The sequence below is a fragment of the Rhynchophorus ferrugineus genome, unplaced genomic scaffold, assembly GCF_030347505.1.
Source record: "Rhynchophorus ferrugineus isolate W39M unplaced genomic scaffold, kcgeb_rfMv2 rfM5, whole genome shotgun sequence".
NCBI classification, from domain to species: Eukaryota; Metazoa; Arthropoda; class Insecta; order Coleoptera; family Curculionidae; genus Rhynchophorus; species Rhynchophorus ferrugineus.
Genome location: NW_027472584.1, coordinates 20618842 through 20635812, shown reverse-complemented (window position 1 = coordinate 20635812; position 16971 = coordinate 20618842). Strand labels below are relative to the sequence as shown.

Sequence of the window (16971 nt, the reverse complement as noted above, 5' to 3'; positions counted from 1 at the left end):
TTATACCGAACGTATTCTGACTGGATTCTTTCTAACCAAAACATGAATTAATCATGGTTATATTTTTTTCTTGGTTAAATATTTACCAACTCTAACTCTGTTTGGGCAGCACAAAATAAAGGACAATCATCAGAAATGAACTCTTAGGAATTTCTAAGGTCGTTTGGATATGTTAATATATCACGTCTAACAAATACAGCCCACGAAGAAACGTTAACAATGTTTCCATTCATGGTAACTCTTTCTGCGTTCAAGTGGTCGCAAAGGCGACAAATTCGAAAATTAAAAAGAAGCGGCAATCCCAGCTAGCTTCTTTATATTATCATTCAAACCTTTTTTAAAATAATATGAATTCCTTAGTACAATATTAATGGGAACAATTTATGATTTCCTTGAATGGTACTTGCCTCTGTCGGTGATTTAACAAAAAAAAAATATCCAGAAAATATAAACACATAAAACTTTTAACCTTGAGACTTTTTAAATAAATGATCCGAAAATTAATTAAAGCAATCAAAAAAGTTCTTGCATCTTTTCACCCTGTATAATGAGCAATGAATCGAAATTCCCAAAAAAAAACCCTTAAAATGAATTCATATTCCTTATATTATACCGAACGTATTCTGACTGGATTCTTTCTAACCAAAACATGAATTAATCATGGTTATATTTTTTTTTGGTTAAATATTTACCAACTTTAACTCTGTTTGGGCAGCACAAAATAAAGGACAATCATCAGAAATGAACTCTTAGGAATTTCTAAGGTCGTTTGGATATGTTAATATATCACGTCTAACAAATACAGCCCACGAAGAAACATTAACAATGTTTCCATTCATGGTAACTCTTTCTGCTTTCAAGTATTCGCAAAGGCGACAAATTCCAAAATTAAAAAGAAGCGGCAATCCCAGCTAGCTTTTTTGTATTATCATTCATCAAACCTTTTTTAAAATAATATGAATTCCTTAGTACAATATTAATGGGAACGATTTATGATTTCCTTGAATGGTACTTGCTTCTGTCGGTGATTTAACAAAAAAAAATATCCAGAAAATATAAACAAATAAAACTTTTATCCTTTAGACTTTTTAAATAAATGATCCGAAAATTAATTAAAGCAATCAAAAAAGTTCTTGCATCTTTTTACCCTGTATAATGAGCAGTGAATCGAAATTCCCAAAATAACCCTTAAAATTAATTCATATTCCTTATATTATATCGAACGTATTCTGACTGGATTCTTTCTAACCAAAACATGAATTAATCATGGCTATATTTTTTTTGGTTAAATATTTACCAACTTTAACGAATCAAACAGAGCAAACCAATGCGAGATTCTAATTCGGTTTGTGTATACGTTCTGGGTCTCAGATCAGGCTAATGCACTTTCATTTAAGGATAAATCAAATTAATTTGTTTTGGGAGATGAAGCTCTCCAATTCTACTTGATGTTATTTATCTGAACCGTATTTTCAGGTTTGTCCATCAATGAAATCTGTATGTTATTTATGCTCTTGCATCTGTTTATTGATTTGTTGGAACGAATAATATCCAGTTTACTGTACAAAAAGCAAGTTACAAAATTATTTTAATCATTTATTACGTGAAACAAATTTACTAATACTTTTTTTGGTAATAACTAAAACATTAAATGCAATTGATATATTAACTTAAATTAAACTTTTTGGGAAACGAAATATGCTACCCCAATATGGGAACTATTTAACTGAATATTAAATAATGTTATTTATAAACCTAATTAACGAATGTTCAATTAGACTATGATAATAACGTAAACAATTAACTGTAAAATTGATCATATGTTTTTCGAAATGTATAATATTGAATTTGGCGATTTAAAAATAATAACAATAATTGAATATATGTGATTTAATATTTATAAAACGTTATAATATATTTAGATGGAATGATCTCTGTTTATTTAAAATATACTTATTTAATATTAAATGTTTTATATCACTTTTGGTACTTAATTATGAAGGGTTCAAAAATTACCTCGTAAAGTTTTACTGAATACTAAATTATTCCTTATAATATGCAAGTTATTGTCATCATCATTCCTCGTTTCTCCATCTAAAAGATCGATTTCGCTACAGAAGTTTTTAAGGAATTCGTTCACTTTTCCATTGTCAAAACCACTGTCTATGTCTCTGAATGTGTACCTCAACTGTGCACTGATTATCGCTTCTTCAACCAATGACTAAAATCGTCGCATTTAGATTTAGTTCAGATGTCATTACAATACAACTGAACGGCAGTTCCTTGAGTATATTCAAGCCACGTCTGATACGAGGGTCACTATTTATATATCGGGAATATATTTTTATTTTTTTCCAAAGTACTCGCCACGATGATCTCTTGTTTGTTTTCCTTATTTCACCGAAGGCTTCTACCAAACAAATGGTTCTGTACCAATCAGAATGTACTATTTTACGATTCGTACTATTTCTCGAAGAAACAGGCCACTATTTCCTTTGAAGTGCTTCGTGTTCGAACAACTTTTGTTGCATTTGGTTCATCTTGGAACACCCATACAGTCGACTGCTGCTTACTTTCGGGCTCATACGAATATATCCATTATTGGTCACCTGTCACGATTTTATAAACGTCTTTTGAAGCACCGCGATTGAATTTTTTAGGCATTTCTATGCACCAACCGACACGAGCCTTTTTTTGAGCGAATATCAAATTGTGTGGGATCCAACGTGAACATAACTTTCGCACAGCTAAGTGTTCATGTAAAATCGCATATATGCTGGTGGAATTAGTGCTTAGAGATGCCTCAATCTCACAATAGGTGACATGACGATTTTGCTTAATCATTTCGCAAACAGCATCGATGTCTTCCGGCACAACAGCCGATTTTTGACGACCTTCACGAAACTCGTCGGACAGCGAACAACGACCACGATTGAATTCACTAAACCAACGATACACGGTGGTTTTTGATGGAGCTTCATCGCCAAAAGTCAAATTAAGTTGATTGATGCACTCTTGTTGTGATAATTCACGTCGAATATCGTAAAATATCATCGCACGAAAATGTTAACGATTCACTTCTATTTTTTGCCGAGACGAGACTTTCAACTAAATATAAAACAAAGAAAAAGCGTCCGTGCGACAAAATGTTCTGAATACGTATGTCGTCAAAAATGTCAAACTTTACGATGGAACCATCAGATGGACTCACATGATAACAGTGTTGCCAATTCCTGAAATATAAATAGTGACCCTCGTATATTCGTTCTTAAAAACGTCCGTAAAAAAGGTGAATGAATACTCATCGAATTTTGTAAAAAATAGGCTTTTTTGACCAAGTCCAAGTTCTGTACCACCAAAAGCAGTCTATTTGTTAGTATGTCTCCAAGTATCAGCTATGGTCTATGGTCATCAAAAGTAGATAAAGAAAGTTAATAAAATTTGGTGACACTGTTACATTGACCATTATAAATAGTATTAAATCAAGCAACGAGAAGCATCAGATTATAATTGTTCATATTATGTTGCTAAATTGTTTAAATAAGAAAATGTTTTGAAGCGTTAACTTTTGATTACCCTTTCATTAATTCAGTAGTGTATAAATTATTTATTTTTAATTTCGGAAATGTACACTATACAATATACAGAGTAAAGGAAAATAACTACTTCACTACATAGTATAAAACAAAGTCGCCTTTTCTGTCCCTATAACCCTATGTGCGCTTAAATCTTTAAAACTACGCAACGGATTTTGATGCGGTTTTTTTCAGTAGATAGAGTGATTCAAGAGGAAGGTTTATATGTATAATACATGCATAATATACTAAGGCAACATTGCTAATTTTAGAGGTTTCTAACGTGATGTCGTAAATTAACCTATTTTTTAGGCTTATTTAGCAATTAGCAAAAACGCTGCCTAACCCTACGAGTTAGATCAAATTAATGTACTACAGTATTGTACACCATAAAAAGGTCTACAAAAAAGTCCGCGATGGTATATGTTTATCTTTTAGGGATAACCCACATTAACCATTTTTATTGTTTACTTTTTACGTGAGAAAATGGCTTATTTACGAAGCTATTTTAAGCAATACGGCATTAATCCTTATCGAATTAAGTACCTTAAATACAGTGTGCAATTAATATAGATCAATATGGTTCCTTACAGCATGTAAATTAAACAAATATTTTCGGAGATATTACAAATTTAAAATTTGCGTTTAAAAATGTGTAATGTAATAAAAATTGTATGAATTTAGATATTCCAAAGAGAGCAGGAAATCTTCATAGTAAGTATAGGGGAAGAGGAATTGTTTTACTCCAAATTTAATGCGTGCAGGCCAAGGGCAGTAATGAATGAACCAAAAATACTGGATCGATTTTAATCATGTTTTCAGTGAGTGACATAGGCATATATATTTTATGCCGGTGCAAAGTCGGAGCGGGCCGCTATGTTTTTATATACAACGTTCATATTTTTTCTGTAGTGTATTTAATTTAGTATCAGCATTGCACCCGTGCGAAGCCGGGGCGGGTCGCTAGTATATTATAATAACACTATGCAATATAGTAAATCTTTGGCAATTTAACTTGTGTGTAACCTATTGTTCAGTTTACATGCCAAGTCTTGTAAATCCCCTGTATAGAATATTACAGAATAATTAACAATAAATCTATTAAAATAAAATATATTTTTTTAATCATGAAAAATATTAATTTCTATTAATAAATAGAACGAGCCCCGATAACAAAGACAAACAAATAAATGGCGTCGAATGAAAGTTAAGAGGTTTTTCAAGGAATACCTAACTAACTTGTCAATAAGTTAGCCTCGCTATTATTTCGAGAAACTTCACGGAAGGGTAAATCTAAACAGACTTCAACTTATCCCTCAACTCTGCTGTACAACTTTGAGACGGAACAAGAGTCTACCAGCACCACTACAGACAGATGACTTTCGTAAATTGTTTGACAATGCAGTATATGAAATTTAAAAGGCCTTGAAGTTAGATTAGTTAATATTTAGCTGCGGTATTATGAGACGAGTAAATTAACTACAATAAAACGATCTGTAGCCATTGTCTGTATATTGTGGTGTACTTCCTGTAACACTCAGTATAATATTAAATCAATTAATATTCAGTTTTATTCTAGTTTAGATTATTAAAAAAGAACTAATAGTCTTGTGGATCCACAATTTATTAATTTAATTATATTTCTCTCATAACAGAGTAAAGAAGATTATTTAAAAATGATATGTTATTAAAACTTATTTTCACCAACTATCTCAAAAACAAACATTCAATAAGCTTTTTAAAAGGCTTTTAGTTAAATCTAAGTTCCTCATTTCAGCTTCAATAATCAACAAAGTATTAATAAGTTTAAATTACTGCATCACGTATCATCAAGTAAGATTATTTTCAGAACTGTAACAACTTCAGAGTGTCCAAAGTTAGTATACTTGATACTTCTTTACTTTTATGTTATTAAACATAAATATGGAATAATAAATGAAGTGCTTCGTGTGCGAACAACTTTTGTTGCATTTGGTTCATCTTGGAACACCCATACAGTCGACTGCTGCTTACTTTCGGGCTCATACGAATATATCCATTATTGGTCACCTGTCACGATTTTATAAACGTCTTTTGAAGCACCGCGATTGAATTTTTTAGGCATTTCTATGCACCAACCGACACGAGCCTTTTTTTGAGCGAATATCAAATTGTGTGGGATTCAACGCGAACATAACTTTCGCACAGCTAACTGTTAATGTAAAATCGCATATATGCTGGTGGAATTAGTGCTTAGAGATGCCTCAATCTCACAATAGGTGACATGACGATTTTGCTTAATCATTTCGCAAACAGCATCGATGTCTTCCGGCACAACAGCCGATTTTTGACGACCTTCACGAAACTCGTCGGACAGCGAACAACGACCACGATTGAATTCACTAAACCAACGATACACGGTGGCTTTTGATGGAGCTTCATCGCCAAAAGTCAAATTAAGTTGATTGATGCACTCTTGTTGTGATAGTTCACGTCGAATATCGTAAAAGATCATCGCACGAAAATGTTGACGATTCAGTTCTATTCACATTTTTACACCAAGTACGAGTATATTCTTGAATAGTTGTACTTTAGGGTTTCGGTGAATGGAGGTAAGACGAAATGAAACAGTAGTGTTTACATTATGTGACCGTTATTTATTGAAGTAATACAAAATGTGTGGAAAATAAAAAAAGAAAAAACGGATGGTCGGGTACCGAATGAATGGAAATATCCTTCAACAAAATCACAGATAAACGTCTCGGGGTTGCCAGCTATTCGTTATCGGGTTCTAGTTGGCGCTGCTGGCACCCCGCCAGTGTTCAACATCTGGAATTATATTTCTGGGTATTTTGTAGACCGTTATTCCACTATGTAAAATTCGACATGCCTCAAGGTCGCTACAATACTCCCCTGCCAGAATTTTACATACAATTATTTTAAGCAAATAAAAATACAAAAATGTATGAAAAAAAATCAAATACAAAATACTGATATACCAAACAAAATGTGCTGCATGAAAAGGGCTTTGAAACATATGATAAATCGAAACGGTTGTGGTTGGTACGGTTCTTATATCTTTCGGTCCTACAGATACCGTTGCTTCATCGTCGCTTTGGCACTTGAATGTGGTCCACTCCCGTAATCGACGCTGTGGGAGGATCGATTGTTCGACGACGTGGTAGCTTATTTTCTTCGACGACGAGACGTTGGCAATTCTGGTACCTCGGCGAAGACATGACGAGTCTACGGTGACTGCAATAGGTACCTAGCTTCTGGAGCTGCTCTGTGACTAATTCGTAGTCACATAGGTTACGGTAATTCAGAAAAAGCAAATAACGACGCCTTTCAAATCAAAATGTTTGCCATTATGAAGGAGAGGGCGAGCGAAGGAAGACATTATGATTTAAACATAGCGCTGAAAGAAATGTTTAGCTGAGACGCCGATGATTAAACAGTGATGTAAAAATCTCTAAGAGATCAAAAAATTATGAAATAAAATTTGGACAAAAAATGTTAAAAAATGAATTGGAAATAATGAAATAAAATTTAAGGTTCATTGTTCCAGCACTAAAATAAAATTTAACGAGGAACAAATGTTTGAATGAATGTAATGTTGAAAGAACAAAAGTAAAATCGAATTAAAAATATTGAACAAAAATATAACGGCCACGTAAAATACACCATGTTGCACGTACCCTCCATTCACGAGTCCAAACCCAATTTTGCGAAAGATCACGTCGGGGTCACCACTTTAGGGTAAGTTATATGGCTCGGTGAATGGAGGTAAAACGAAACGAAACAGTGATGTTTACGTTGACCGTTGACCGTTATTTATTGGCTTATTTAAGATAAAAAATATGAAAATTATAAAATAAATAAAACGGATGGCAGCCGTGTTACATGGTGACGAGGCTTGGGCAGTCGATGGTGGCACATCTAAACCAAACGATGGTCCAGTACTGAATCATTGGAAATACCCTTCAATAACATCCCAAATAAACGTCCCGGGGTTGCCAGCTATTCGTTTTCGGGTATTGGCGCTGCTGGCATCCCGCCCGTGTTCAACATCTGGAATTATATTTCTGGGTATTTTGTAGACCGTTATTCCACAACAAAATTTTTTTGAAGCCTCTACACCTATTTCGCCCTTTAATATTACGTGTCTTAAATAAAACGTCTTAATCCTATTTTTTTTCGATTCGAAATTATCTTAATTTTCATGTATCAAATATTAGGTTCTATTTTTAAACAGAAAAGCTTATATTTCTAATTTAGAATGTCATATTTTCAGGAGTAGAAGATCTCTACGTAAGAGAGGAAAAAGAAAGGCGCAGAATATTGCCGTATCCAAACCTTTATTGGTGCCGTTTTTGGCATAGCAAATATATTTCCCAAAATAACAGTTGTTTTGGAACATTCTCCTCGATCTAGACTTCGAAATAATATTTCTAACTCTGAGGAAATCCATAGGTAATTTGAGACTTTTTTTTGTTCGGTTCCCATTCTTGATACAGTTTGAAACAATTTTATGTGCGTAGGGAAAAAATTAATTTAAATTGAATACGAAATATAAGACAGACGTATGGCTTAACTTTACTCGACGAAAATAGCCTTGGGGGATAAAAATGCGTTTTTGTGTTGTTCTTGGCGCAAAGACTTGCTATGTTCAGGCCATTATCTAAATTATTCCAATGTAAAAGACAACAAGAAATGTAATAGCAACGTCTAATTTCTTTTTAAACTGATATTATAAATATTTTCGACTATTTCAACATTTATTCATATTATATTCATATAAGAAATATCCCTCTGCCTGTTTAAGTCCCGGATCTTTTAAAAAAAAATCCAGAAAAAATTACACAATTGGTCTTTTAATATCAACACTGATGATCTATAAAATACTTTCCAATAAACGGAAAAGAAGTCAGTTTAAATCAAAACTAGCGATCGGCCAGTGGTGGATACTCGACCACAATTTATTAAGTTAATAATGTTCTTCTCATAATAGAGTAAAGGGTATCATTTAAAAATATTATGATACAAAAACTTGCTTTCGCAGTATTTTCAATATAAGATCAGAAATATATTTGACATGTAACATTATGTCAAAAGTATCATAAGTGAAATTATTTTAGAACTGTAACAAGTTCAGAGCGTCAAATATAATTGTACATGATCTTTCTATACTTTTATGTTAACGTATATTTTGTATAAACGTAAATATGGAATAATAAATAAAGCAATACGTGTTTGTATATTAAAACAGAGAAAATGTGGATAACATAATTTTGAAATTAATACTTGGCTTTCGCATTTATACTACAACAATAAAGAAAAAACTAGGTAATTTATTTTTTATAAAAATATATTTTAAAGGCCTGTATTTAGAATCATTAAATTAACTATTAAATTTTCATAAGTTAGGTCTCTCAAATAAATAGTTAAAGTAATTGATACAAAGTTCAAACAACAAAACGTCATATTACATATCTTACAAAATTAATGTTTAAATATCTTAATATTTACGAATGCTTATTATTACTCTTAAAATATATATATTCTGGGGTGGCATAAACGAAAATTGATGTCAATTTGCTTTAGAATTAATATTTTTCAAGGTAGGTAACCAAACCAAACTACTCATTTTTTGAAAATACACTTTTCATCGAATAACTTAAAAATAAAAAGCGATATAAAAATTATCACTATTTGATTCGGCACATTTTTTAGTAGCAAAATATATGAAAATCATCAAAAATTATCACATTTCGTCTTTCTTGCCAAGTCGCCTTTTTAAACAGTTTAACATGGAGTCCAAACCACGTTCCTCGGCATTAAACTTACCGGCATTTTATTTACTTATATATATATATATATATATATATATATATATATATATATATATATATATATAATTCTAAAAATACAATTTGGCCGTTTCATGATTAGTGTCTGCAAACACTGAATTATTCAGTAATACTCAAAGGAAAATTGTCATTTTATGTATATTAGTGCTAAAAATATAGAATTTTACGTAAGACGTATTGTTCTTATTTGAACGGAAATATCAGCACTTTCTAAATATATGTGTTTTGAGGCGAAAAATACGAAAATCCATGTTAAATTTCTTTAGAAATTATAGTTTTTAACACACGTGGTATAAACCGAAATCTTATACTCACTTATAATTTGAAAGAAACTATTCGCTGTATAACTTAAGAAGTATATACAACCATTACTATACATACAAATTGCTATACAACTATTCGATTCAGCATAAATTTTTTTATAGTTCCTGTGATTTTCATTATTCTGCTGTTATTTTAACGGAAATGTCAGCAAGAAATTTGAAAATGGCAAAAATTCGCAATTTTTCAGGACTATATACATGGAAAAATGACCAATTTTTTTACCTCTCGGATATAGATAAAACTCTCTAAATATATGTATTTTGAGGTGAAAAATACGAAAATGCATGTTAAATTTCCTTAGAATATATACTTTTTAACATACGTGACATGAACCGAAATCCACTCATAATTTGAAAGGAAACTTTTCGCTGTATAACTTAAGAATTAATAGTTGTATACAAATTGCCATACCGCTCTTCGATTCAGCGAAAAATTCTTTATAATCCCTATGATTCTCATTAACCTGCTGTTATTTTAACGGAAATGTCAGCAAGAAACTTGAAAATGGTAAAATTCCCAATTTTTCACTACTATATTTCGGAAAAACTAACCATTTTTTTTTACTTCCCGGATATATGACAAAACATAACTTAAAAACTAAAAACTAAAGGTGGTACGAAAATTATTATACTACCATTTAATTCATTTACTTTATTACCATTAATTATAATTAGTGCTATAATTATTAACCTACGATTACTTGAGAAGAAATGTCAGCAAAAAATGTTGAAACCATTATTGATAACAAAAAACAGTTAAATTTGCAGTTACATTATGTTCTTCAAAATATATCGCCTAATATATTAGTGAATTTTTGTTATTCCAATTTAATTCATATTTTAGAATACTACGATAGTAATTTAAAATTCTTTTGATACATATTCAGAGTCTAAGTGAATTTGTAGTAAATTGTAAGTATCAATCAAGACAAACGACATAAAATTCAGTCAGTAACAGTCACAAAATGCTTTAAACCAACCGATGATTGTAAAACTGCAACAGAAGAATAGTTTTTGGGAAACAGTAAAAACCATTTGGCCCAATTATTTTTCGTTTCTTTCTGTTGTTTGTTGGAAATTGCATCGGCCGACGTGAAATCAATGACGAAAAAATTCCAACGATTCGTAAAAAAGGGATGTTTAATTTGGTCGGTCGTTTGTGAATAATCTTGTGTTTGTAAATTAATTCGTAAGCGTTGTTTAACATTTTTGTTCTTAATCGTATTATCAGTAATTTGCTTACACGTCTCGAACACAAATTGAAATTGTTATGTATAAATTGATTATCATGATAATTTTTATTGCATTTTATTTACGTTCGTAGGTTATCAGTTAACGATTGAATCGGGCTCGCATGTGCGCTTTTTTATATACAAAGCGATTTTTATTATAGGAACATATCGAATCTTCTCGACCAGGGCTTTTTTGCATTTTTTTCTTCAAATAAAATTATTAACATTGCGAACGAATAATGATTGGATTTTCGGGCTGATAAAAATCGCCGGATTTAGCAATGCAAAAATTCTTTTATTACGGATTTAATAAAATCAGTTTTAAATAAAACGGTAAAATATTGATCTTTAGATTGATGATAAAAAATAATGCAAATAATTGAATAATTTTGATACAGGTGACAAAAAAATCTGGTTAACCAGAAAAAGTTTTTTGTTATTTTCAACATTTTTGCTGTCATTCCTTCTCAAATAATCGTAAGTTAATAATCGTAGCAGTAGTTATAAATAATTTTACACTGAATTAAATGGTAGAATAATAATTGTTATACCACCTTTAGTTTTTGAGTTATGCAATAAAATATGTTTTCAAAAATGTGTGGTTTTCTGTTTCTGACACACATCTTAAAAATTGCAAAACCTAAGACCATTTAACTTAGATTTTCGTGTATTTCACCTCAAAATAGATATATTTAGAGAGTTTTATCTATATTCGAGAGCTTTTTTTTGTCGTTTTTCCATGTCTATAGTCGTGAAAATTGGGGAATTTTTGCCATTTTCAAGTTTCTTGTTGACATTTTCATTAAAATATGAGCAGGTTAATAAGGATCACAAGGATTATAAAGAATTTTATGCAGAATCGAACAGTAGAATAGCAATTTGTATACTACCATTACTTCTTAAGGTATATAACGAAAAGTTTCCGTTCAAATTATGAGTAGATTTCGGTTCATGCCATGTATATTAAAAGTTATACATCGTAAGAAAATTTAACATGGATTTTCGTATTTTTTACCTCAAAATACACATATTTAGATAGTTTTATCTATATCCGAGAGGTTTTTTTTTGTCGTTTTTCCATGTCTATAGTCGTGAAAACTGGCCAATTTGGTGCCATTTTTAAGTTTCTTGTTGACATTTTCATTGAAATATTAGCAGGTTAATAAGGATCACAGGGATTATAAAGAATTTTATGCAGAATCGAACAATGGTATAGCAAATTCTATACAACCATTATGTCTTAAGTTATACAATGAGTTTTCAAGTTTCTTTCAAATTATAAGTGGATTTCGGTTCATGCCACGTATGTTAAAAACTATAAGTTCTATATAAGAGAAGTATAATATGGATTTTCGTATATATATATATATAGAGAGAGAGAGAGTCTTATCCATATCCGAGAGGTACAAAAATTTGGTCATTTTTCCATGTATAGTCGTAAAAATTTGCGAATTTTTGCCATTTTCAGGTTTCTTGCTAACATTTCCGTTCAAATAACAGCAGGTTAATGAAAATTACAGAGCTTATAAATACTATTATGCTGAATAGAATAGCGTATAGCAATTTTTATACAACTATTACTTCTTATGTTATACAGAAAACAGTTTCCTTTCAAATTATGAGTGGATTTTGGTTGTTTATGCCACGTATCTTAAAAATAATATATTCTAAGGTTATTTAATATTGAGTTTCGTTTTTTTTTCGCCTCCATACACATATATTTAGAGACTTTTTTCTATTTCCGAGGAGTGAACAAATGTTGCAATTTTTTCATGTAGACAGTCCTGAAAATCCAGGATCATTTGGTTACTCTTTGTTGCTAAGAGTTAGATTAAATATGATAATTATCAATATTACATACAATTTTAAGACTGTGTTATGCCATGAATTTAGCTAAACATATTCAGTGATATCGAGATATACTAAACAACGTTAAGGAAATAGAGTATTGAAAACAAAGATTGAAAACGAAATAGGCGAGGTACACTATATATCTTTTGTTGATCAAAATATTGATGCATTTATTTTTTCTACATAATGGATATGAGAAAAACAAAGTATTAACCTAGAGAAAAATAAATGATGCTAATTAAATTTCTCCACAATTAAACTATCAGTAATACCCAAAGAAATAACTCAAAAATAACTTTTTAGAAATTAAATATCGTGTTTCTTTCTTCTCTTTACAAGCGTCTTCCAAAGCAGCATCGCCCCCAATGACGACCGATGACACAAAATTATTATTTTCTTATTACTGACAATACACTAAATTGTAAAATGCAATTCTAATTGAGAACGACAATAAAGTAAACAGTATAAAAATCCACTTTTAAAGTAGGTTTCATTAACATTCACAGCTTCAGGTCCGGTATATTTCCAATATCGTATAATACCCTGGAAAAAATCTTTTTTGGCAACTCAGCAATATACTTCTGCACGACTTCATTCAGCTCTTTATCAGTGTCGTCTCGGAAAAATGTTTTTTCAATTCCGAAAATAGAAAATAATCCGTCCATAAAAAATGGAAAATACAAGTCCCTTACAAAAACACAAACAGTTTATCCACTATATTATATCGTTTTATAGAAAATATAATTGGAAAAATTGGTTTTTTTATTTAACAAAATTCCAAAATAAACTAATTATAGACTTTTCGATACTATTTTTGTAATACGATTTGTTCTTTGCTTTAAGACAGGCCTCAGTTTCAGCAATCACCTCTTCATTCGACGAAAATGTCTTCCCAGCGAGCATTCTTTCGAGGTCTGAGGACAGGAAACAATCGCTTTATCTATACACCCGAATCTTATACAATCTACAATCCTATATATAATTATATATATTAATTATATAATAAAAAAATATAAATATCTATTTAAACTCAAATTAAAATTTTAATTGATACAAATACCTTCTTCTTTATACTATAATGAAAGTAATATCAAGATCAATGTTTACCCACTAAAATGATTACTTATTAGTAATTCGATGAACTTATAAACATTTTATAGTTACACCATGAAAAGCTTTTGTTATATTTGTACATTGTAGCTAATAACAGCATATGTATTATTAATAATATAACCAACAAAATATTTAAAAATAGAAATAAGTTTCCTTCATAGAGCTATAAGGAAACGTTATAATTAAGTACCAAACTATTAAAAGCTTCTTTTATTTGTAATTTGTAGCTAGTAAGAATATATGTATTATTAATAATTTAAACAACATAATATATAGAATAGGAAATAAATGTCCTTTGTTTAATTTAAATACATGTATATCCGGATAAGTATGTACTTTAAACGTATTTCAGTAGAAACAAGTGGAAAAACCCTCTGGGATAGATAGATTACATTTTAAACTAGAGAAGAGTTTCAACGAATCGTACCCAATAGTGGTATTCTAAAAAAATTTAATTTTACCACTTCCAAAGGATGTTTTTAAGCTAGACGCCATTATTAAAATGGCGTCGCTTTACTTTTACTTTTTCGTTTAAAATTCATTTTTATTTCATCGCTATATTTTATATTTTACAAAAATTCGACCCGCCCTAATATATAACATTTGTTTACATGAACATTGTTATTTGCATTGTGGATAATAAGCCAAAGAGTTGTTTTTGTTTGGTTGCCCCCCCCCCCCCTTGTTGAGTTGAGCAAATAGAGTTCTGCCTCAGAACGGAAACAGTCACTGGTTTAGGCAATTACGAAAACACGGCCCTTGATATTAAATCCTATCTGAGGGTAAAATTATTGTGGAGGCAAAAAATATTCATCATCTTCCATTATCATCGAATTTCAAACATTACACAGAAATAAAAAGTACGTAGTATCAGTTTCATTTAAGTATTAATATAAATAAAATGAAATATACTGTATACGGTGTCGCAAAATTGTACCCCTTATAATTAACTAGATTTTTTATAACTTTTAAAATGAGAACCTCCTCTTAGTTAACATCTGATATTATCTACATTTATTTTGCTATTAATTAAAAGGTGTTTCGATAAATACATCACATTTCATTAAGGGGGTATTCTAATCTAGCAATTTGATTTTTTTAAAACTATTTTTAAAGCAATACCCTTAGAAATATGCCCTTAAGATAAGAGAGACGCTCTTAAGATATGCTCTTTAAGACGAATGTATAGTGAAGGCTCACGCCAAATTTCACGGAATTCAATTCAGCAGAACTTGAGATATCATGTCAACTCTTCTGATAGAAAGCTGGTTTCATAGCTGGTTTAGATGCAGTTATATCTCCGAAAATAAATTAAGTTTCGAAAAATCTTCGTAAGGGTAATCATCATAAAGGATTTTTTCAAATTTCTATACTGGAATACCCCCTTAAGAATTCCCATAATTTCTAACAATATATACTATTTTTATATAACTTTCAACTCTGCTGTATTTTGATAGATGGTAGATGTCCTATACTAGACTTCATTAAACTTAGCAGTTCTCGAGTTTCATCAGTATTACAGTATCTACAAAAGAGCATTGATTCTTATTTATTCAAAATAAAGTACTGTATCAAATAAAGAAATATTGATCTCAATCTGATCTCTGAATTAAAGTATATAATTTCGATTTCAATACAAAGCTCTATCACACCAAAAAAACCATATTCTTGTTTATGTTTTTTCCAATTCTGATGCAAATCAAGCAAGTTCATCGAACTAAGTCAAAGAAATGGTAAAAATTTTTACGAAAGAGAGCTTGTCGTTTATTTGGCACAAACAAGTATATCTGAATCAGCATTATATATAAGTGTCTTGTTTGATATAAAAGCAAATTTGGCTAGGTGAAAAGCTTAACGATACCCCCTTAAGAATTTTCAGGAATAATTTCTAACAATATATACTATTTTTATATAAGTTTCAACTCCGCTCTGTTTGGTAGATGGTGGATGTCCTATTCTAGACTTCATCAAACTTAGCGGTTCTCGAGTTTCGTCAGTATTACAGTATTTACAAAAGAGCATTGCTCCTTATATATTGAAAATAAAGTAATGTATCAAATAAAGAAATATTGATCCCAAATTTAATGTAAATAATTTCGATTTCGATACAAAGCTCTATCACACCAAAAAACCATATTCTTGTTTATGTTTTTTCCAATTCTGATGCAAATCAAGCACGTTCATCGAACAAAATGAAAGAAATGGTAAAAATCCTTACGAAAGAATGCTTGTCGTTTATTTGGCACAAACAAGTATATCTGAATCAGCATTATATAAAAGTGTCGTGTTCGATATAAAAGCAAATTTGGCTAGGTGAAAAGCTTAACGTAGTTTTGTATCTATTCGATAAAAGACGATACATTTTTTTGAGAAATAAGATCCTGGATAAAACGAGAATCCTTTCGATGTTAAGGAGATAATGTTGAATTACCAATTATGGTAACTATCTGGTAGTTTTTCTAATCAGACGATGTAAAGAACGTCTTTGAAATTCGACGATTGCCTAATTGGACAATGGAAGAAAATCAATATTTCTTTCGTTTATTTACTCCATGTAGTTTCAAAAATGGTTCTATGTCGAAAGAACATATTGATAAAATAGGAAGAAATGAAACATAAGACAAGAATATAAGGAACAATATGTACACAACTGGAAATAGGCAAAATAATTTCCGATTTTCTTCTTGCACATAAATAAAAATGTATTTGAAGGCAAGTAGATTGGAAAAACGTCACTACCAGCTGCAAGGGTGAATTTATTCTTACTGTTATGATTATGTTAGCCGCCTTAAACACAGTGATTTTTCAAAAAGCCGTAAATTCATATTTGCCGTTGAATAGGTTTATCAACTAGCGTTTTTCGTACATGCCAATTTAATATTTTAATAAACGCTCAACACGTATACTTTTAATGCAAATAATGCGATAATATTATGTTGTTGACGCATTATTATGTATAAAATTATAATATATTCTTTTGTTGCCGGTTATATTTAATCGGAAAATCGATTTAATAAATAAAATTACA

The 16971-nt window shown here is 30.5% G+C and overlaps 1 protein-coding gene across 2 annotated transcripts in view; it reads left to right on the top strand.

The window, feature by feature from the left end:
• LOC143197263 (zwei Ig domain protein zig-8) overlaps positions 1–16971 on the top strand; it is a 689161-nt gene that overhangs the window by 271951 nt on the left and 400239 nt on the right. The gene's annotated exons all lie outside the window — the stretch shown is intronic.